This window comes from Aotus nancymaae, unplaced genomic scaffold, assembly GCF_030222135.1.
Source record: "Aotus nancymaae isolate 86718 unplaced genomic scaffold, 86718_ANA_hifiasm-v0.15.2.pri h1tg000008l, whole genome shotgun sequence".
In the NCBI taxonomy this organism is placed as follows: domain Eukaryota; kingdom Metazoa; phylum Chordata; class Mammalia; order Primates; family Aotidae; genus Aotus; species Aotus nancymaae.
Window position 1 is genome coordinate 50,598,607 of NW_026988419.1, and position 25,373 is coordinate 50,623,979.

The window sequence follows — 25,373 nt, forward strand, 5'->3', positions numbered from 1 at the left end:
ATACTGAAAAATGTATCAGAGTCTCTTAACAGTAGAACTGATCAAGCAGTAGAAAGAAATGGTGAGCTTGAGGATAGGCTATTTGAAAATACACAATCAGAGGCGACAAAAGAAAAAGAATAGATAAGAATGAAGCATGCCTACAAGATCTAGAAAATATCCTCAAAAGTGCAAATCTAAGAGTTGATGGCCTTAAAGAGGAGGTAATTAAAGAGATAGGTGTAGAAAATTTATTCAAAGTAATAATAACAGAAAACTTCCCAGACTTAGAGAAAGCTATCAATATTCAATTATAGGGAGGTAGAACACCAAGAAGATTTGACCCAAAAAAGACTACCTCAAGACAATAATCAGACTTCCAAAGCTCAGTATAGAGAAAGGATCCTAAAACAGAAAGAGACAAGAAAAATAAATAAATAACATACAACAGAGCTACGATATATCTGGCAGCAGACTTCTCAATGGAAACCTTACAGGCCAGGAGAGAACAGCATGACATATTTAAAGTGCTGAAGTGGGAAAAACACAAAACCTTTACCCTGGAATAGTATATACGGTGAAAAAATCCTTCAACTATGAAGGAGGAATAAAGACTTTCCCCAACAAACAAAAGCTGAGAGCTCTCATCAACACCAAATCTGTCCTATAAGAAATGCTAATGGAAGTTCTCCAAGCTGAAAGAAAAGAATATTAATAAGCAATAAGAAATTATCTGAAGGTACAAAACTTACTAGAAATAGGAAGTACACAGACAAATGCAGAATATTATGACACTGTATCTATGGTGTACAAACTATTCATATCTTGAGTAGTAAGACTAAATGATGCACCTATCAAAAGTTATAACTACAACAATTTATAAAGATATAGTACAATAGACATAAATAAAAACAATAAAAAGTTAAAAAGAGGTGAGGGGTGTATGAAGTTATAATCTACAGTTTTTATTACTTTTCTCTTTGCTTTTTTCTTGTTTGTTTGTTTTTGCAATCAGTGTGAAGTTGTTGTTAGCTTAAAATAATGTCTTATAAGATGTTACTGGCAAACGTGGTAACCTCAAATCACAAAACATACAGAAGATACACAAAAAAATAAAAAGCAATAACTAAATCATACTACCACAGAAAAATCACCTTCATTGCAAGAAAAATAGGGACTGAAGGAAGACCACAAAATAACCAGAAAACAAATAACAAACGCAGTAGCAAGCCCTTACTTGCCAACAATAAGATTAAATGTAAATAGACTAAACTCTCCAATCAAAAGACATGGTGTGGTTAAATGGATTTTTTAAAAAAGACCCAACACTGTTGCCTACAAGAAGCACACTTCACCTATAAAGACACACATAGACCGAAAATAAAGGGATAGAAAAAGATATTCCATGCCAACCAAAACCAGAAATGATATGTGATATAAGCCATACTTGTATCAGATAAAATAAACTTTGAGGAAAAAACTGTAAGAGACAAAGAGGGTCATTTCGGCAGAGGATATGATTGTTACATCCTCTTAATGAAGAGGTCAGTTCAGCAAGAGGATATAACAATCATAAATATATATGCACCCAACGATGAAGTACACAGATACAGAAAGGAAATATTAGTAGCATTAAAGCGAGATATAAATCACAACACAATAATAGCTGGAGACATCAACATCCACTTTCAGCATTAGACAGATCGTCGAGAGAGAAAATCAACAAAGGAACATAACACTTAATTTACACTACAGATCAAATGGACCTAATAGATACTTCCAGGTCATCCAATGACCACAATATACACATTCTTCTTCTCAGCAGATAGATCATTCTCAAGGGTATGTTAGGCCACAAAACAAGTCTTAACAAATTCACAGAAAATAAAATCATTTCAAATATTTCTCTGACCACAGTGGAATAAAATTAGAAATCAATAAGAAGAGAAAGTTTGGAAACTATACACACACACATGGAAATTAAATAACATGCTCCTGAGTGACCAGTGGGTCAATGAAGAAATTAAGAAGGAAGCTGAAAAATTTCTTGAGACAAATGAAAATAAAAACACAACATACCAAAACCTATGGGATATAGCAAAAAGCAGTACTAAGTGGAAACTTTATAGCAGTAAGTGCTACATCAACAAAGCAGAAAAACTTCAAATAACCAACCTTAAAATGCATCTTAAAGAACTAGGAAAGCAAGAGCAAACCAAACCTAAAACTAGTACAAGAAAATAAACCATAAAGAACAAAGCAGAAATAAATGAAATTGAAGCAAATAAATAAATAAAAGATCAATGAAATGAAAAGTTGGGTTTTTGAAAAAATAAACAGAATCAACAAATGTTTCACCAGATTAAAAAAAAAAAGACAGAAGACTCAAATAAATAAAATTGGAGACAAAAATGGAGACTACTATGAATAACTATATGTCAATAAATTTGAAAACTTTGAAGTAATGGATAAATTCCCAGACACATACCTATCAAGATAGAGCCATGAAGAAATTCAAAACCTAAATAGAGCAATAACGAGTAATGAGATTGAAGCCATTATAAAAAGCCTCCTCACTAACTAAATCCTGGCACCCAATAGCTTCACTGCTGAATTTTACCAATCATTTAAAGAACTAACACTGATCCTACTCAAACTATTCTGAAAAACAGTGGAGTAGGGAATACTTCCAAACTCATCCTATGAAGCCACAAGGACCATGATACTAAAACCAGACAAATACACATCAAAATAAATTAAAAAACAAAAAAAAACAAAAAAACTATAGGCCAATATCCCTGAACATTGATGCAAAAACTCTCATCAAAATACTAGCAAACTGAATTCAATAACACATTAAAAAGATTATTCAACCAGACAAATACACATCAAAATAAATTAAAAAACAGAAAACAAAAAAACTATAGGCCAATATCACTGAACATTGATGCAAAAACTCTCATCAAAATACTAGCAAACTGAATTCAATTAACAAATTAAAAAGATTATTCATTGTGATCAAGTGGGATTTAACCCAGGGATGCAAGAATGGTTCAACATACACAAATCAATCAATGTGATACATTATAGCAATAAAATAAAGGACAAACACCATATGATCTTGCAATTGATGCTGAAAAAGCATCAATATCCCTGTACGATAAAATCCCTCAGAAACTTGGAATAGAAGGCACAAACCCCCATACAAGGAAAGCCATATATGACAGATCCACAGCTAGGATCATACTGAATTGGGAAAAAACTGAAAGGCTTTCCTCTTAGACGTAAAACGACAAGAGCGACCACTTTCACCCTTGTTATTAACATAGTACTAGAAGTCCCAGCTAGAGAAAGCAGACAAAGAAAAGAAATAAAGTGCCTCCAAATTGAAAAAAAAAAAAAAAAAAATCCCTGTTTGTAGATGATATGATCTTATATTTAGAAAAACCTAAAGACTCCACAAAAAACTATTATAACTGATAAACTAATTCAGTAAAGTTGCAGGATACAATATTAACATACAAGTACCAGTAGCATTTTTATATGACAACAGTGAACGATCTGTAAAAAGAATCAGGGAAGTAATTACCTTCATAATAACCACAAATAAAATAAAATATCTAGGAATAAACTTAACAAAAGAAGTAAAAGTTTTCTACAATGAAAACTGTAAAACATTGATGAAAGAAAATGAAGAGGACACAAAAAATGCAAAAATATTTTGTGTTCATGAATTGGAAGAATCAGTATTGTTAAAATGCCCATAGTACCCAAAATAGTCTACAAATTCAATGTAATCTTCATAAAAGTACAAATGATACTCTTCACAGAAATTGAAAAAAACTATCCTAAAATTTATAGGAATCACAAAAGACCTAGAATAGCCAAAGTAATCCTGGGGGGTGGGGGGTGGGGGTGGGGAAACTGGAGGAATCACATTACCTGTCTTTATACTACAGAGCTATAGTAACCAAAACAGCATTATGAGAGCATAGAAACAGACACGCAGACCAATGGAACAGAATTGAGAACCCAGAAACAAATCCACACACCTACAGTGAATTCATTTTTGACAAAAATGACAAGAACATACAACAAGAGAAGGACAGTCTCTTCAATAAATTAGTTTTGGGAAAACTAGATATCCATATACAGAAGAATGAAACTAGACCTCTATCTCTCACCATAAACAAAAATCAAATCAAAATAGATTAAAGACTTAAATACAAGACCTCAAATTATAAAACTGAGAGAAAACATTGGGGAAACTCTCCAAGGTTTGGTCTTAGCAAAGATTTCTTGAGTAATACCTCATAAGCACAGGCAGCCAAAGCAAAAATGGACAAATAGGACCATATCTAGTTATAAAGCTTCTGCACAGCAAAGGATACAACCAACAAAGTGAATAGACACCCCCACAGAGTAAGAGAAAATATTTGCAAACTACTCATATGACCAAGAGATAATAACCAGAATATATAAGAAACTCAAATAATCTGATTTAAAAACCCACAAAGGATCTGAATAGATATTTCTGAAAAGAAGACATAGAAATGACAAATAGGTATATGAAAAGTTGCTCAAAATCACTGATTATCAGTGATACGCAAATCAAAACGACCATGGGATAACATTTCATAATGTTATAGTGGCTTTTATGCAAAAAATAGGCAGTAACAAATGCTGGTGAGGATGTGGAGAAAAGGAAACCCTCATACACTGTTGGTTAGAATGTACATTAGTACATCTACTTTGGAAAGCAGTATGGAAGTTCCTGAAAAAAACTAGAAATAGAACTACCATCTCATCCAGTAATCCCATTGATAATTTATACCAAAAAGAAAAGAAAAGAAAAGAAAAGAAAAGAAATCAGTGTATTAAAGAGAGATCTGTACTCCTATATTTATTATAATATTATCCATAATAGCCAGGATTTGGAAGCAACCTAAGTGTTCATCAACTGATGAATGGATAAAAAATGTGCTATACACAATAGACTGCTCTTCAGCCATAAAAAAGAATGAGGTCCTATCATATACAACAACATGGATAGAACTGGAGGTCATTATGTTAAGTGAAATAAACACAGAAAGACAGGCTTCACATGTTCCCACTTATTTGTGGGAGCTAAAAACTAAACACATGGTGATGGAGACTAGAATGATGGTTACCGTAAATAAATATGCACAAATTATTGTTGACTGTTATCACCCTGTTGTGCTATCAACACAGGGTGATAACAGTCAACAATAACTTATTGTGCACTTTTAAATAAGTTAAAGGGTATAATGAGAATGTTTGTAACACAAAGAAATGATAAATGCTTGAGGTGTTGGATATCTTATTTACCCTGATGTGATTACTACACATTGTATGCTTGTATCATAAATATGTACACCTACTATATGCCCATAAAAATTAAAAATTTTTAAAAAGAAACTATATTTCAAGAAAATTATGTTGCTTTTGTGGGATCCTTTGATGGCTAAGTAGTAAAACTGAGATATAAACCCACGTTTATCTCACATCAAAACCCTCATGCTTTATACTACTACCTTCAAAGTAAAGTTATCAGAAAAGCCCCTTTTGGGGGTTTTTTAAAAATTGCAAGCTGTCAAGAATGATAATATTATCATTATTGAAATAAAGCATTATTTCAAAACAGTGAATGTAATGATGAAATATTAGAGATGGGAGTGTCTTTTGAAACTATCGAGTCTGTCCCTCTCTACCAGTTTGCCTTAACCAAAGGCATTGGCAGTGATCTCGAGGGGTCTATCCCGTATTATATCAAGCATGATATAATTCACTCAGACCTCACACTCAAATGTAATTTGTTTATAACTACGTTATTTAAGTTGCAAATAATTAGCTGATATTATATTTTATAGACGTTTAGCAAAGGCATTGATTTCTATTTTGCCATATTTTTACATATACTGAATGCACTGAAAATTTTCAGGTCTTACATTTTTTAATCAGTCCAGATAAAACTCCTAGTCTCCAGGCACTTTGCCTCTGTTGCCTGACAGGAAAAGCATGGCCTTGGGAAAAGAAAGACAAATTGCCTTACTAAGGTTACTTGGTTAGTGGAAGTCAGGACAAAATCCACCATTATCTAGTTCTCTTTTATTTCACCACCACATGCCTCAATGTGGCGTTATTCTCAAGAGCATGGAATTCCAAATATGGCACTATGTACAAGGCAGATTTGGGGACTGACATTCAAGTGGTTTCTGCTATGAAATGTTGGACTTAGAATGAAATTTCAATTGGATATTAAATATAATTTAAAGGCAGAAGAATATATAACTACAGACTTAGTAGTATGTTAATATTGTTACTGCTATTTTCTAAAATAAATAATCCATAATATATATACAACCACAGAATGATGAAACATCATGAGAAATCAGTTATGTGGTATATTAGCATATACGTAGATAGACCTGTCTCTGTGTGTGTGTGTGTCCAACAATAACTAAAATTGTTAAATTTCAACCCAAGTATCAAGAATGTTATCTCATCAAACCTCTTAATTTTATAGATTCAAAAAATGAAACTCTAAAGACATGAGGCAATTAGCCCTTTATGTAGCTAGATCATGGCAGACTTGAAAAATCCAGATTATTTATTATTGTTTTTGTTTTTTAATTATTCCCTTACGTCTTCTGTATAAACAAAAACCAATAAACAATTTTTATAGCTGAAACATGAGAATATACATAATAACCTAACCAGTTATACAAGAAAATACCTACTATATTCTCATTTGGAAGACCTACATGATGAATAAATACTCTGAAAGCTGTCAAAAAGCAATAAGAAGGCAGATTAACCAGTTGAAATCCTAACATTACAATGTCCGTGGTTGTCACTTTGATCATTGCTCAGACTTTAAACTTCTTGCTGCTTTGTAATAACTCAAATACTTCAATAATGGCTCACGTGCAGGGTAGTGTTTCAACTTCTTTGTGTTATACTCCTAATGGTACATGGCGTCACACGTTTCCACACATCTGCCTCACAAGAGGAAACTGCTTAAAACTTAAGACCGTTGTTTAAAAGGAACAGATCAGCCAGAAAACATGTCTCGAGGTTTTAAAGACAATCTTTCAATTGGTCCATGTGATTTTGCTAAAAATTGTAACCACATTCAACTGTAATACTTATCCTGTGGGCCTGAGAACCAATGTGTGTCTCCAGAAATTAAGGACAAACTGGCTGAAGCATCACTTCTTTTCCTTCCTAGGAAATCTTGTTTCATCAGTGCTGTATACCATCCATATATGCAGATCTGATTAACTTTAAATCCATGGTTAGTCTCTCATCTAATCCTTATTTTCTGACTAAGAAATAAAAAAGGCAATATTTTTAAGACTCTTCAAAGGTTCTAGTGAAGATCAAAGTATATGTCTTTGATCTTTTATAACCAAAGCCTCACTTCCATATATCAAGTCTTTATTTAGTAAGATCATAGTGATAATATCAAATTAACCATAATTCTGTTTCATTGACTTTTAAGTTGCTAGTTCTTTAATTTCAGCTAATGGTCTTTGGGGACCCTTCATCCCCCAACTCATAAGATCACCATCAAACATAACTAACAAATGCAATGATGAGATTGGCAGAATCTCTAGCCGAGGAAAGAAAAAAATAATCTTTGTGTTTCAACAACTTCCAAACTATTAATGTTGTATTTACAATGACTACTATTGGCTCTAATACTGTGATGCCATAGTGCCAAACACTTTTTTTTAAATTTTCATCTTTTAAAGTACCCTATGAAGTAGGCGTTATTAGTTACGTTTTACATGTGAGTAAACAGAAGCTCCAAGATTGGGTAAATTCTTAAAGTGACAGACCCAGTAAATGACATTCAAACCTAGGCCTTTTTGGTTCCAACGTTAACATCTTCTGTTATACCACACTACCCGGCAAGCAATATAATTTTTCTAAGGTTGGGATTGAAGAGTCTGAGACTAAGAGAATGGATAGTATAGTTAGGCATATTTCTGAGACTTGAAAATAATGGTAGAAATAACACAAATGATACAAAATATATGTTTATGTGGTATGTAACAGATGCTCCTAGTTACAGATTGAAACAATTTGCTACTTAGGACTTACAAATCTTCAAAACTTTCAAAACCATACTTAGATAACTTGTTCAGCCACACATGCTCACTTTCCTAAAAATTGAAAATGAAAGGATATAAAACTCATCAAAGAAGAATGAAAAATGTTTTTCTCATTATACTTTGAATATGAATGGATATATTGAACTGAGGCTATACATTTTAAGATTAGCTATCCCTTAGAGCCCATATATGTGGAACAGTTGTCAGGGAGGGGATAATAACCCATGCTCCAGATTGTCTGGCAGCATGTTAGTGACTCAGCAGATCAGCAGATGTGAGTAACTAATCTAAATTGCTTAGCTAATAATGTACATGTCTAATTGAATTTATTTTAATGATTAAGAGCAGTAATCTTTCTCAGATAGTTATATTGAGCCTATAGTATACATATTGCCAACATTATCAAAGTAATAATTACTAGGTAAACATTTCTGTTTTTTATAAGTACATTGTGCTTACTCTAAAAACATCTAGTAAATTAGTTTTTAATACTAGAAGCTCCATTATTGAGGCATTACTTCTGGAATGTTATGAATATTTCATATGAGATTAGAATGAGGGCTATTTTATCTACCATGTCTAGAGTAATGTGTTCCATTCTGAATTCATTACCATTCCCACTTTCCCCCAGATGGCTTCTGTCTTGTTAGAAAGGGCCCCAGAATCTATAGCTTTAATTCAATATATTTTCTTATCACCACCTCCAATTTTGCCATTCAATAGATCATCAAGTTCACTAAATCTAAATCTCTATGCACTCAGGTTTCTTTATCTGCAGCCACAGGGACTTTCTTAAAATAAAAAATGAGCATGTGAGCCCTCCTTCTTAAAACTGTCTTGTGGTTCCTAATCCTAACTCTTTAGAAATGTTTATAATGCCTGCCAATATGGCACCTGCCAAATCTCCACCCTCCACCTAATGGCACACCATGCCACATCGTAACAGGCTCTATTCATGGCATTGAATCTCTAATGCCTTGTCATGTTTCTGGGCTTTTACCTCTGCTTTTCTTTTTGTCTTGGATAGTCTTCCTTGCCTTCATCTTAAGATTTCAGCATATTCTTCCTTCCCCTCCCCTATCATTGACTGGGCTATATGTTCCTACTGTGTGCTTGTAAAGCATCCTGTATTTCTGCCACCACAAGCTCCATCACCTTTCATTGTAAATCCTCACACTCAGCACATTACCTGGCCCCAGTAACTATCTGTTGAATAAATGAAATTTTGGTGCTACGCTGAAAATCTGTGTATTGCTAGGGAGCAGAATAATGAGACATCTAAAAATATTTCATAATTGTAAAGTTAAACGTACATGCAAATTTTATATAAGAGAGGACTGAGAGCAAAGAAGATGTCTGTCCCTAAACACATGAAGAGTGTTCAGTTGGAAGAAGTACTGCACTTTTTCTGAGATCTTTTAAAAGAGCAGACCAAGACTAACAGGACAAAGATTCAGGAAAGATATTTTAACTAGATATACAGCATGCCTTTCTAAAAACTGGAGCTCTCCAGTCACAGCCCTGATGCTTCAAAACCAGCTGAAATCCTAACCACTGGAAATGGTCAAGTGGAATCTGACTAATCATCACTTGAAATTCCCGGAGAAAGTAATCCAGCGTACAGTTGAGATCAAAATTGGGTTATGTGTTCCTACTCTAGCTTTTTTCAATTTTACTGTGTACTTGATTTGTTTATGAAACAATCTTTGTCAAGCAAAATTAATGAAAAGGGGATGGTTTTAGTGAGAGTTGGGGTGGCAATTGAGCAGTTTTTTAAAAATAATTAAACTTGTGCAAGTCCAAATGGTAGTGTCCATTTTACATACACACACACTAGACACACACACACACACACACACAAACATACATTCAACAAAAATCATAGAGGTTGATCATTGATTTTATTAGCTTGGAGATGCTACAAGACTGATTTATGTCCACTTTTGGTAGAATGTAGGAAATTCAGAAATACAAACTGCTACTTAACTGTACTTTACTTAGTGATATTTTTTCAGCTCTGAGCTGCAGGAAAACATATTTCTGTGTATGTCCATGTCCAAAAATGAATGAAACAAAATGGAATCTGAGTTTCTTAAAAAATGCAAGTGTTTAGTAAAATAGGGTACTGGTGAAGACATTCTAAGTAGAAAAAAATTCTATCAAAGATCTAAGGTGGAAATGGTTAGAAGACAAGTAGCCACTCTGCCCAGAGATAAAGGTCCAGGCCTAAGAATAAAGTTGAATTACAGGTTTTGTATTTCTTCAGGCTAAGAAATCTAAACATTGCAGTTGCAAGAGCAAAAGGTGAGCAAATGCAGTGAAATAAAGACGACTGTTTGGAAAAGATGAGGCAAGATTATGCAGAGCAGATCTCAAATGTAAACACAAATTGCAGATATTTTCATCACAGTAGATTAAAAATTGACAATGTATGTGACTCCTTTATAATTCAGTGAGTCCATTTCCCTAATATGCTGAGAGTTTGTCAGAATGTTATTAATCTCCACTGCCGAAGGAAACTCCCTGCCGTTTTCTTGACTATGGGAGAGAATACAGGTCAATTCCGTCCCAATATAAGAGTTGATGGCAGTTTTGTGGGATTTGTGGTTTTGTTTTTGGGGTTTTTATGCCATCACTCTTGGTGGTATAATTGTACCAGCTATAGAAGACAAAGGTGAGAATTACTATGTACAGATACTTGGGGGTGATCTTATAAACACAGATTTCAAGTATATCTTTCTCCTCTCAAATGTTTGGTGGCATTTCCTGAGGGTATTAGAGTATTTAAATTTGGAAATTTTAAAGCATGTAAATCAGTCTAGATCATGAGGCATATTAATAAACAATGTCATGAAAAACCTAATATTTTGCTTTTCAGTTCTTTGAAATATCATTTTGGTGCATTACTCTTAGCCATTTTTTCTTTTATCAGACAGTCAACCAAGATTATTGACGAAAAGCAGGATCCAAATATTTTACTTTAAGCCCAAGGAATCTTGCTCATATTACATAATCATTTTTATTAATAAAAATGTAAATTCAATAACTTGTATAGAAACAAAGTTTTGTTTTTCGTTGTTATTGTCTTGTATTATTTTGTTTCAGTTTACATATACTTTTTAGAGTATAAAATTTGGAGTAGGTAATTGTATGTTATTCCTTCTCAATTGATTTTATGTCAGTTTAAAGTTTATTGCATATCTCAAAAAGTTATTTTCTCATAAGGAATTTGACACTAAAGTTTCTCAGGTTTTTTATTGAAGTGAAAGGTAGATCTACAGCTCTAAAAACAATGAGATAATTCCAAACTCTAGCTGCAACACAGAAAATTTTAATACTGAAAAAAAAAAAAATACCTTGATGAAAAGAGGGTTGTGGTATATAAGGAAAAAATGCTAAGAAGAATATCAACATTCTAAGCAGGAAATGAGGAAAGGGAGCTGGTGCCTGCTATAAGCTCATTGTTATGCAATATAACAGCAATATGTCCACAATGATACACATGTTAATAAGCACCCAGCTAACAGAAATACATAGAACATAACGTTATCTAACTCAGTCAGAAAATAATATAGCAGCTGAAACGTTGTAATGTGAAGGTACATATATATATATATATATATATATATATATAAGACTTCAAATAATTCAGTAGGGTAAAAGTAAGTTGTTTCTATGAATTCCTTGTGTATAAAGTGAGGGAAAGGAAGGATGTAATACAAAATCCACTCTAAAATGATTTCTCGTACAATCATTAAGTTCTGCTTACATAGAAATCTTACCAGAAAACACGTCAAATTGATTTTGGGGTGAAGTTGTATAATTTTAAATGCATTTGATATGTAATGAACGGTTTGATTTTCAGTACTGACTATAGGGTTGCTAACTATTTCCTGATAGCTTATTGCTAACAAAGGTAATAGTTTAAGGACAGTTACTGGATAAAATATTTATTTTACAACTCAAAGGAAATGAAAAGAAAACCTAGCCCCTATTTATCTGGGCACATACCTAGTGAACATTAAAGGAAAGTATACGACCATCCAGTAGGACAGAAACTGTTACAATTTGATGGTATTGAATTGAACTCTTGAACTCCTATATTCTTATAAGAAAGCAGCCAAATTGATTGTGTATTCAGTTTTCTAGCATTACCATTTTATTGATGCTTTAAAATCAGATGTGAATAATTTAAAGACAGTAAAAGAATAAAATTGGTCATTAAACAAAACATATTCAGGATTTAAATTCTTCTAAAACTCAAGGAGTTCCAAAATCATCATTTTGTAAAACTGTCTATGCATCTGCAGCCACGAATTACCTGTGATGCGTACCTTAAAGCATGTCTATACTAAAACAGTGAAACAACAAGTTCATGTCTTCTACTACTAAAATTCATTCTTGTTGAGATGATTCCAAAACTTTGTTCAGCCTGTGTTTTGTGCTTCAAAGCCCACTTTAAATTATGCCCATAAATATTTTATGTAGGAACTCATAATAATCCAATGGGCACATCAGCAAGTGTAGGTACTTGTGAACTGAGAGGACAAGAATAAATCTTGTGGAATACTCAGGTTAGTTTTAATGACCTCTGTTTTCCTTCCACAGTGAGGGTTGCTCCATCCTCAGAGCCTTATTTGCAGCCATCCTATCCAGAGAGAAACTAGAAAGCCTCATGTACATGCATCTTTCTTCTTTCAATCCACATTAAATTTTATTAATTCCAATATCTATTCCTTCATGGCATTATCTGGTGACAGAAAGGCATCGGATAATCAACTGGAGCAAATGTATTAATGGATCCAATTACTGAAACCAAAGGCTAACCTGATTAAGCCCACCAAGCCTAACCTGCTTTATTTGCTTCTAATCACTTACTTCTAGTTGGTCTTAAAACCTAGATAGCTAAAAGTCACATAACCAAATAATGCATAACTAAACTTTCATTAGTTTCCTTATAGATAACATCTCTGATGTGTATGTCTTTATGGTAAGTGTTGCTAAAAGTTGTTTTTCAGGAGCAAGAGTGCAACTCTTGTCCAGTTCTAATTGATTGAGACCACTGATCCTCCAGCTTGGCCTGCCCAGTTTGCCCAAAACATGACCGTTTGATGTCAGGAGGCCAAAAACTCCACCCTCAGATGATGCTAATGCCACCATTTTTGGAACATGCATCCTATGAAGAGCCATATAGATTGATTACACTTGCACAGAATCCTGATTATCGCATCAATCACTTTTCCCCACACTTTAGACCATCCCCATTTCTATCCCATAAGTACTACCAAGCTCTGATTTCAGGGAGGTGAGTTTGAGATTTGTTTTCTCATTTCCTCTCTCAGCAGACTTGTGAATAAAATCTTTTCTCTTTTACAAAGGCCACCATTACAGTGATTGGCTTACTGCTAGCTGGCAGAACGAGCCTGGTTTGGTATCATGATATATTACTCTTAATGGTGCAAAATCTTCCAGCTGAAGTGGTCCAGAAAGGTTTCATGAAGGAAGGGGGATTTGATCTGAGTCTCATAGGACAAGAAGAACCAAAATGGAAGAGAAGGGAAAATGACAATATGTGCACGTATTGGTCATGTTTTGAGTTAACTAGAATCCAGATGTCCCTTAGCCTTGCAATTAATGATGGCTTAAGTCAAGACAATGATTTTAAAAAATAAATGTGTATATATATATATACATACACACTTATTTTTTAAAATCAATGCCTATATATATATATTTATATATATATATATACACACATACATACATACATACATACAGGCAAGCAAACACAGAGATGAATAAATAACAAGGTTCAGCTCTAAGGAGGGAATAATGGATGATATTTATTTTTCCTATTTGGTTTTCTGATTTTTTGGTTTTTAGCTTATGGAATAATATATCTAGTATTTACAATACTAAAGCAGTCTTCTTAACTAACGAATATCAAAGAAGAGAAAGAAAAATTTAGCACTACCACTTCAAAACCAACTCACTTTGGAATAAAGATGAAATGCATACTGGGATATCAAACAGAATCTCAAAGGCCAAGCTACGAAAAAGAGCTTGCTTATATTTTATTCCATGAAAAAGACAAATAAAATAGAAAGAGTATTATGTTGCTTATTTACAGAAATAAAGATGTTATTAATGGAGTAGGAAGTACATTGACCTTGGTTATAAAATCTATGTGTACATTTCAGACCTACTTACTGAAATAGTTTTTTGACCTTGAAGAGCTCACTATCACCTTCTATCTGTAAAACAGAGTTTAAAATATTCATTCGATAGAGTTTGTGAAGACATATACTGTAGAACAAATAGATTGCAAACTATAAATCTACCAAAAGTAAGATACATTTCTATAACCCCCTTTAAATTTGCTTTTGATTTGTTATGTTTTTCTTTTTAAATTATTTTACTTGTAACTTAGAGGCAGTTTTTTGTATTTTCTATACTAAACATGTTTCAAAATATATTTTGAATATGTTGCTTATTCTGTAACTATCTAAATGAAAAGTACAGCTGGTGTTTGCCTTGATTCCAATGATGGCTGTGTACTGTAGATCTAGAATGTGTGAAAATATTTGCAGACATCTCCAGACCCTTAAGTAAAAAATTGTCCTTTATTGGCTAAGTGAAGCAGGAACTCTGGGCTATTCACCAAGTAAAATGACCTGTGGTAGAAATTGAGATGATCCGTTTTAGCATAATCATTCATGCCGTTTTGCTTCACTGAAATGTGATGGTGAGTGGGCCTCTGGCATTATTTCTTGAAAATATTTTAACAATTGGAGGCAAGTGAGAAGTGCTTAAAATCCACGAAGAAAGAGTGGATATTCCTAAAAGCATTTGGGGAAGCAAATCCAGCTTAAGCCTGTTCCTAGTTGATCAGAAATCTTTACACATTTTTGAAAAATTATTTTCAATAGGAAGTTCTCTATGGCAAATAAACAAGGTTCTTGTGTTCTGCTTCATGAGCCCTCTGCAAAAATAAAAAAGGAAATAAAGTGGTAACATTAACCATAATCTAACAATCATCTTCCTTTCTTCTGTTCATTTCCTTTTAATCAAGTCTCAACTTTAGTGCAGTTGTCAACAATTTGTGTAATAAGATTCTATAGACTGTAGAGGAAATGGCTGATTTATTCAAAAGAAGAAATGAGATTGATGTGTAGATTATGATGAAATAGATGAGCTATTCATGAGAAGACTCCAGGTGCCTTATCTTAACTAATTAAAAGCTAGGGCAGGTAAATTACAGGATACAAATTAGAGCTTATGACATGAAAGTAAAGCTGCCATAGTCAATCACATATCATATAATTATGTCTGCCAAAAGCCTCTCACACAAACCAGAATGGGCAAAGACTGAGTCTAGCATCAATAGTGTTGCCAGCATGCATGATCTCACTTGATTCCAGCAACACAACCAATACCAACATTACCATGATTCCTGCTTCCTCTAGGAGGAAACTAAGACTCTGAGATTTACTCATGCCACTAGTGAAACCCATATTCACTGATTCTAAGGTTAGGGCTCTTAGCCCTACACAAAATGACCTCCCAGTGTTAAAGTCAAAGAAAACTAGTTTGAAAGTTACTGTGTGAGTTCAGAATAAAGCGATATGTGTCATAGATACAGCAGAAACAATAAAAACACAGAGAGCAGGTTCAACCTATAAAATAGAGTTAACAGAAAAGACATTGATATATTTTTCAGGCGTGAAAGAGAGACAGAGGAGTCAGAGACGATCCTAACATTTTGTGGTTTAGCAATTAGAAGAATGGGGATAAAATTAACTGAAATACAGTAGTTGAAAAGTTGTCTTCAAACATGGATGATACATTTTAGTTAGACATTGACTTTCAGGTGGTAGCTGGAGGAGCTCACTTTCTACATCTAATTATAATACTTCTGTCCATGAATCATGAAAATGGGCATATGAAACCTACTCAAATGAGAATATAAAGTATTATTAATATTGAATACATGCAACTTATTTTTTAAAATACTCTTTACGTTTTAAAAAAATTTAATAAACTACATTACTTGAATCTATGCCAATAATTTCAATGTTTTTTATTCAAGGTTGCTTTTTAAAATAATATGATTTGCTTTTAATCTATTGGTTTTTAATTCAAGATGTTAGAAACAAAAAAAAATTTCTTATTAGCATATTCCATTTAAAACCTGAATTTACAAAGCTTTTCATGACACTTTGGCAGGTTCAGGCCTCTTTTGTAAGTTAGGTTACTTAGTGGATATGGATTTATTACCTGGTTAAATAGTCCATGTGGGTTTTATTTTTTTTTACATGCAGTTGGATATCTACTTCTGTGTGCAAGTATATGTGTGTTCATGCATCTAAATATTTGTGTATATATTTTCTAAAAATCTATTCTTTATCATCAGACGGGAAAAAAGCGTAAAATGATATTGCATCATTGAAGCAAAGCATTCTAAAAATTGGATTCCAAAATAACTGTTCTTATTCTTCTTTGTTGTACATCCAGTTCTATTTTCACAAGCAAGTCAATCTGTATTTATATGTAAAGAGTGTGATTCTGAAAATTGTTTCCCATAATGATGGAAAATTGCTCCCAGAGAACAAAAAACAATGAAAGTTTATAAATTCCCTAGCTTTTTAGTTAGAACAGTCCTTTTTTTCCCTCAGCATTATTACCAAGGTCAAATTGTAATTGTATTCTGACCAGATTGTCAATATATTTCTTTCCTGATGCAGATTTTGGCAATTTATTTCACAAATAGCTTTGTTAAACACTCTAAGTTTTACTATATCAAATTATTCTAAATGACATAAAGTCATTAAGCTAAATTCAAAGATAATATTCTACCCAAGACCAGAAAAGACTCACAGATATAGGTGTAACATTTTCCAAACAAGTTAGAGAAGAGCTGAAGGGGCTGGACTGAGTATGGAGAGGGCAGAGACAGCACACAGACTGGGAGGGAGAAAGTGAATTCTGAGCTTCCAGATTGTCACAGCTGGGACTATTGCTTCAGGACATGCCTTTCCCTCCACCTCTGGCTTTTACAGGTCCTTCCTGAGCCCCATGTAGACACTTGTTCTAAGATGTCAAGGATAATGTTTTGTATCTTTGGAGTCGTTGTGTTTTAGAAGTTGCAGCAATAACTGCAAAAGGTAAGATTTCAGGTACTTTGGAAACTAATTTAGGGTGATACTTTCCAGTATCTCTAAAATCTTACCACTTTGGTGCCCCAATCTGTTATAGTGCTTTCTCTATGTCATTTGCAGTTTTATCTGTTTAATCTGAAAGCCTTGAATGGAGCTTGTATTCTCCTAGCAGACTACAGTTCCCATCACAGCCTCCTGTACTTCTCAGAGCCCAGGATCTCATCCATGTCACCTGCCTAGACCCCGTGGCATTTCTGCATAAGCCCCTGGCAAATTCTGTCTGGAATTGCATCTGGAATTGTAGAAGCTGTGACAGATGACTACTTGGTGGAAGTGATGCCTAGAAAATAATTGGAGGAAGACACAAAAATCCCCAGGCTCAAGAGCTTGCTCCTGAACAATTCCAAAAAAAAAAAAGGAATTTGGAAATACTATTTTTCCATCAAGCACACAGCTTGGCTAGGTTTATTGTTAGTGGTCCACTGATTTATGATCTTAAGAAATATGACTGTCAACTAGAAGCAATTAGAAAGAGCTGCAATTTTTTCTATCAAATTTGAAACTGAACAACTGTTAAGCTACCCAGAACAACTGACAATGATGTCATCTGTGTCTAGTACTATGCAGGCCCAAAAATGGGTATCTATTTATTCAATGGACTCAGACTACCCTTCTTGGAAATGAATGTATTCTATATTTATTGAAACATAGTGGTGTGGGAAAACACATGCATTTTGGTGACACTTCAGCCCAACTACCTTACGTGGCTTCTTAAGTCTTAGGAGAATGAGCTACTTTTCTGAGGAAACTCCTGCAGTAAGCAGTCTTCTAAGATTCATATCCAGACCTGAGCGATTCCAAAGCTTCTACTCTTAAGTATTACATGCCTGCCTCCCAAAAATAATCATTGTCACTTATCAGGCATCTAGTTTGTGTACTGTACTTTACAACATTTTAATCTAAATCCAAAGAATCCTGTGATAGACATTTCCTTACTCAATGAAATATATTTTGTATTTTTGGCATATACTATTGGTTTTACTATAAAAATACATATGTCAGATTATGAATATGTCTCAGATAAGTTTCTCCATGTGGGTAGGAATTATGAATATGTCTCAGATAAGTTTCTCCACCTGTTTTATCCTCTAGAACAGTAACATTGTGCTTTAATCAGAGTTGGTGTCAAGAAAGTTTGATGGATTGACTTTGAATTTGAGGATTTTTTTTATTCATTTAAGTTTAATAGTTCACAGGCATTTAAAATCTACTCTACTAGTAATTTGGAATAAATAGTAGAATTTTAGCTCTGACCTCAATCCTTGATAGCTTAAAGCCCAAAGATCAAAATAAGTCATGCAAATGCTTTATGGTCTAGGAAGCATAATAAACAATTGTCTGTATGCCTTGGCCAGAATTAGCTTTACTGTGGTTTCAGCAGCTGGGATTTCTGTTATTACAATCGTATCATGGTATATCCAGACATACTATTCTCTGTTACCTAGACCACATGTTCCCAGAGGATTTAGTAAGGACTCAATACATTGAATTGAATATATAAACCCATAAACATCTTTAAGAGTAGAAGCTAAGAGAAGAATATTAGAGTAATAGACAATGAGTCAGATTATTCAGGGAAATCTTTTGCAATTTAAGTGAGTTTTGTGCTGAAATTTTTTTAAAATAAGAGACATTTGTGAAAAAGAGACTGATTTATGCAAGTGAGTCAGTCTAGACTAAGTCTTAAGAGTCAGCATAAAAGAACTGCTTCAATAAATAAAGAAAGGTTAGACGGAATATAAAACAGAGATGATGTACGAAAATGAGTGAATAAAAATGGAGTGGAATCAAAATTGAGCAGCAAGAGTATTTGATCAATCTCTCTAAAGGATTTTTATACTCAATGCTCAAACTTTTTTTCTTTCCACATACTGTTGGAATATGAATTTCATTTTTGGTCAAACACAAATCGGCCACAAATATGTCAATTATTTGCAATAATTTTTTCATAACCTTATGAAAAACCTAGCATTGGTAGCATGCTTATTTTAAAAAATCTTAAGAACTCATATTTCATGAAAATTATATTGGCAAACAGGATATGCTCAGTTAAACCAACACTACAGTATAGGATACATAATATTTCCATAATTGTATATTCCTCTCCTGATCAATGAGGGGTACTATAGATCTTTTTTTCTTATCCACTACTACTGTTTTTTGGGAACACTATTCACCAATGCCTAACACCATCTTGATTAGAAAAAAGCTGGGCCATCTTTGAATAAGAAATGCAGGTCCCTTTCATTTTTCTTTCATTTAATTTGAACATTGGATTAGCTACTTTGAACACTTACAATGTAGTAAGCCTTTTCACTATCAAGAATTGGAACCTCATCTTTTGCTCACAATTATTCCAATTGATTGGGCTATTTGGCTGCACAGACTGAAGAGTTAAGGGAAAATAAGTCAATTAATTTACAGTACATGAATCACTGAAATCCACATGTGCCACTTCTCTTTAAATCATTCAGTATTCAATAACTCATAAATATTGAGGGAAACACACTTTTCTGACAATTTCTTGGAAATTAATACTAGCTAACCCTTCAATAACCGTCAAACATTGGGCCATTTTTTTCTATTATATTGTCATTAATACAGGACAAGGCAAAATAAATGCTGAGCAATCAGCAAGGATTGTGGATCCAAATGAATTACACCCACATTTAGATAAGACTATTTAAAATGCAACATGACTGTGTGGACAATGGGCCAGTATAGCGTTTATTTGAATACATTTAATTGGAGGTCCCTGAGAGTGGCTGGTACCTCAAGATCTGGGCCTGACAATGTCTTATCCAGCCTTAAGAGTCCCCCAGAAACTTCTCAGTGTGATCCCTGGAGCCCAGTTGTTTCTTGACAACACAATCATTCGTTTTACAAAATAGAGGGTCTCCATGAAGATAGATTTTGTGCATGTGATGCCTTAATATTGGAAATAAATTTCCATTTTCACTTTGTTGACCCTGAAAAATTATTATTTTTGGATTAAAAAATCACCAGAAATTTCTGGAGCCCCCTTGTGTTTTGAACAATTCAATCGGAGTCCAGCATTATTTTCTAGCTATCATCCAATGTCTCAGGAATCCAATCTAGAGGCTTCAAAATCTCATTAGTTAACTTAGTTTCAGAATCCTGAAATACAGGCCTTATTTGGAAATATGCTACATAGGGTATGAACTGTGGCTTCTTTTTCAGTTTGTGGAGCTGAATAGCCAGAGCAATTGGACATCCCATTTCTCTCTAGTGACTGGCCTGCTGTCAAGTTTGAAAGGAAATAGTATGATATTTAGTATCATAAATCTCTTATGTTGCCTATTAACTAACTTTTGGGAACCTGAGGCATCTGAGAACAACCTTTGTTTTTATTCTTGATTTCAAAGGATATTTGACAATAAAAGGGTCAAAGATAAAGTCGATTTTCCCCAAATTTGGCTGTGATAGGAAGTTCAATAAATATCCCCCAAAAAACTATTTTACCTTATGTTTCTGATTCCACGTTTTAGATGTACAGCGAGCTTTTAAATGACGTCAAAACTCCTGGGTACTAACCCAAATCTGCACTTAGTTCCCAGCCTCTTACAGCTCACTCATGTTTAATAGGCATCAGGTCCATTAAATATAATTGTAACCATATTGTCTCTGCTTAACAGTAAATGGAAAACAATGGATGCCACAAACTTTAATATTCAGAAGACCTGATCTAGGCTGGCTTCTTACTGGAAGGCTGTGTCCAGCTCTGGGCTTCAAAAGCAGAGAAATAGGGAGAATTTGGATAGAGTTTATTAAAGCCCTTAGGGAGATTGAGAATAAAAGAAAATAATCATTCATTCATGTATTTTAAAAGGTGGGAAAATGACTTTTTATTGAAGAGAACAAATGAAGAGCTATTTTAGAATAAAGTGGGGAATTTATATTTAAGTTTGGTATAGAAACTATTTTCTAACATCTGAAATTATCAGAGCTGGAGTTGAAAACCACGAGTAATTATGGATTCTTCTCTGAGGTATATAAAATGGAATGAGTCTCAGGGACTTGGGTTGGATTATATATGTCTGTCGTGAAGATGTGTGGTTAGAGTAGGTATTTTCTGAAATTATTTTCCAACTCTAGATTTCAAATGCTGGTAGCCAAATATACAGTCTTTTCATAATTCTACTTAAAAACAAGTAATACTTAACAAGTGAACAAGTCTACTTAAAAACAAGTAATGTTTTTAAAACATCTGATGTTTTAAAAAGACTTAAATAGACTTAAAACATCTATAGATGTGATGGAATAAATTATAGAAAGTGGCTTTGCCATTTATTTCTCTATATAGACAATTTACACATCAGCAACTCTCTAGATAAAAAATATAAGAACAAACCAGTTCACTACAGATTATACAAAATTAAAAGCAAACAGCACACAGTATAAGAATAGGTAACAATGCTCTCCTGTGTAGCTTCAGAGAGCTTATCATAAAGAGGCCCTTAATCAGAAGAGGAACTGAAAATAGAGAAAGAGAAGCAGTTTGCTACAAAGGTCACTCACATTGGTAGCCCCAGAAAACATTAGAAAAAGAGGAAATATAGGATCTTTGGTGATTCCCTACACCCACTATCTCAGTTTTTCAGTATCGTTTTGCTGCCACCTGGCAGTTCAGAGTTATTTCCAGGAGCAAATACATTGTTTCTGCTTTTTCTGCCATAAAGACATACATTTGCTGATAAACTTTCCCAGACCTCAGGCCTTCAATTTAAAAATTTTAGTTTCATTTCCCATTATTTTGAGTTAAACTGATTTACTAACCCATGCCTAAGGGTGATATATATCCTTAACAGGTTAAGTATCTGTTTACATAGTGCTTCTACTGCTGAGAGTTCCAGGTCATTTGTTAGAAAGGGACTATGGGACATTACACTGCCCCTAGAATGCAACTAATCAGGTGCCTACCTCATCTAAGCATTTAGACCAGCATAGATGAACTAGCAAACACAAAATCTAAATATACATGCTGAAAGATCTTTCTGTCTTTCCTCTACAAAATATAAACAGAACATATATATATATGAACATATATATATATATAAAATCATTCTTTCAAATACTACTATAATTGATTCTTTCTGCAAACACTGAAAAGGTTAAAAAAAAAAAGCAAGTTATGTCTAATTCATTTAACAGTGATTGCAGTACACTGATCTTGTCTTATGAATTGGAATAGTTTATTAATTATGTTTCTATAATGAAGAATTTAATTTTCTTTGCTTTATTAATTGACAATAAAGAAATAATTTCAGGGATTTGAATTTTAAACAGCATTAATGACAGATGATTCCAAGAACAGCCAATTATTCCCTGGCCAATTTCAGTGAATTGAAGAGATTTGTTTAGTTTTACCAGGATTTAAAGCTGCACCCAGTTTCTGTTTGTCAAAGAACATACTGCTTTGGGGTGACTGGAAAAACAATTGCTTAAAAATGGTCATTTAACACTTATGATGGTTTTTGTTGTTACTGTTAATTGTTTTGTTGTTTGATAGAGAGTGTTCAGATAATCTTTGGAAAAGGAACTATTGGATAGGGCAGAAATATTTAGAGCAGATGAGATTACGAAGATTCTCTTTTTCTTGTTATATCTTCATTCTTAAATATCACATGCAAATATTGTATTTCCAAACACATCAGTTAATGACACCTAATCTTTGCTGCACTTTGCAATTTTAAGTCATGTTCATGCTAACTCTTTTGATCATTACAACAACCATGTGAGATTGAAAGAAAGAACATTATAATCACTATTGTGTAGATAAGAAAATAAAGTTGGAGATATCCCTCACCCAAGATCACATGGCTGGTTAAAACCAGCATCCAAGGTTGATTTGGTTTGGTGTTCTTTTATTGCTGTTTGTTTGTTGTTATTGTTATCTTTTTTTCTTTTTTTTTGGAAAACTGTCAGGGGGAAATTCTTTTTTTTTCATATATATATATATATTACTGTACTTTAGCTTCTGGGGTACATGTGCAGATCATGTAAGATTGTTGCATAGGTACATACATGGCAATGTTGTTTGCTACCTCCATTCCCCCTGTTACCTATATCTGGCATTTTTCCTCATGTTATCCCTCCCCAACCTCCCTACCTCCTGCTGTCCCTTCCCTAGTCCCCTTGCCAACAGACCCCAGTGTGTGATGCTCCCCTCTCTGTGTCCATGTGTTCTCATTGTTCAACACCTGCCTATGAGTGAGAACATGGGGTGTTTGATTTTCTGTTCTTATGTCAGTTTGCTGAGAATGATGGTTTCCAGATTCATCCATGTCCCTACAAAGGACACGAATTCATCATTTTTTATGGCCGCATAGTATTCCATGGTGTATATGTGCTACATTTTCCTTGTCCAGTCTATCATCAATGGGCATTTGGGTTGGTTCCAGGTCTTTGCTATTGTAAACAGTGCCGCAATGAACATACATATGCATGTGTCTTTATAATAGAATGATTTATAATCCTTTGGGTATATATCCAGTAATGGGATTGCTGGACCAAATGGAATTTCTATTTCTAGGTCCTTGAGGAAGTGCCAGACTGTCTTCCAAAATGGTTGAATTTGTTAACACTCCCATCAACCGTGTAAAAGTGTTCCTATTTCTCCACATCCTCTCCAGCATCTGTTGTCTCCAGATGTTTTAATGATCACCATTCTAACTGGCATGAAATGGTATCTCAATGTGGTTTTGATTTGCATTTCTCTAATGACCAGTGATGATGAGCGGATATTGTTCTTTTATCTTTAGAGTTATTTCCCCAGTAACCTTAGTGCTAGATAATTTTTACTGGGAAAACTATAAGCTTTCAAGGGTTTTACTACAAAAATCCATCACTAGTCCAAAATCTCTAGTTGCCATGCACACTGATGCAAGTCCTATACACAGTCAAAGGCTGATTAGCTCTTTGTAGACTATTCTAGTGTCCATAAACAGGGATGAAGATGCAAGCAGGTGAGGTACTAAAATAAAGTAGTTCTCTGTGAGATGCTATTTGCATCTAATTTGTCTCCAATGGTGCTTAAAAAAGAAAGAGAAGGATGAGGTCAATTAGAGAAAAGAGACAATACCATCTAGTAATTGGGAGATTTGACAAGAAAAAGGTTTCTAGAGAAAAACTAAATTCATTCCCAGTGATATTTAAGTACAATTCCTAATCTACTAAGATAAGTGGTCCAGACAATGGATTTATTTTGTTTGGATTTGCTTGTTTATAGGGCTTGAATGACTAGTCACATTATAAAATGTTCACCATGTAGTGCAAACTGAAATTTTCAAAGCCAGTGCCAGTGGAAATGTATAGGCTTCAGTATCAGAATTATCTGCATTTGTCTCTGGAATCTGTCACTGCTAGTGGAATAGCTACAAAAATCACTTCACCTCTCTGATATACACTTTCCTCATCTGTAAAATGGCACATATTTGGCACTCAAGAAAAAGTAGGTACTATTGTGGGAGTTCAAATGAGAGTGATGAAGGTCACTTGCATGACTTCACTATGTTCAAACAGCAACAATGTCTGTACACCTCTGAAAACTGCTTTCCAGGAGATGGAACACCTAGAAATCAAGTTGTGCAGTACTCTTCAAGGCAGGCACAGGGAGGAAAGTTTTAGGACATTGCAGAAGTGTCTGCTACTGCGAGCAAGGCAGTGATGGAAAATTGCTATAAAATTACCCCCCCAAATTATGTTCATACTTGTATTTATTTTTAAACTGTAATTACATTCATTTGCACCTCTTATTTAACCAAATATAAGTAAGTTAATATTTATTGAGGTAATATATTTGAAAATAATTTTAAATCCAATGGCACTTTAAAGTTATAGGATCAAACTATAATTATTTGTTTTCAACAGAAATAAATTAGCTTATTTATTTTCCATCACCTCAAAATTTTCTTGGATTTGGGTTCAACGATGAATAGTCTATTAATTTACTTTCTTTTTATATGTTTCTCTAATTAGAAAGGAGTCTGAAAAAGTCAAGGACTATTTCACCCTG

General features: G+C 33.8%; 1 protein-coding gene across 5 annotated transcripts in view; it reads right to left on the minus strand.

Moving 5' to 3' along the window:
- Positions 1 to 25,373, minus strand: part of PPP1R1C (protein phosphatase 1 regulatory inhibitor subunit 1C) — a 165,024-nt gene that overhangs the window by 111,257 nt on the left and 28,394 nt on the right. The window lies entirely within an intron of this gene.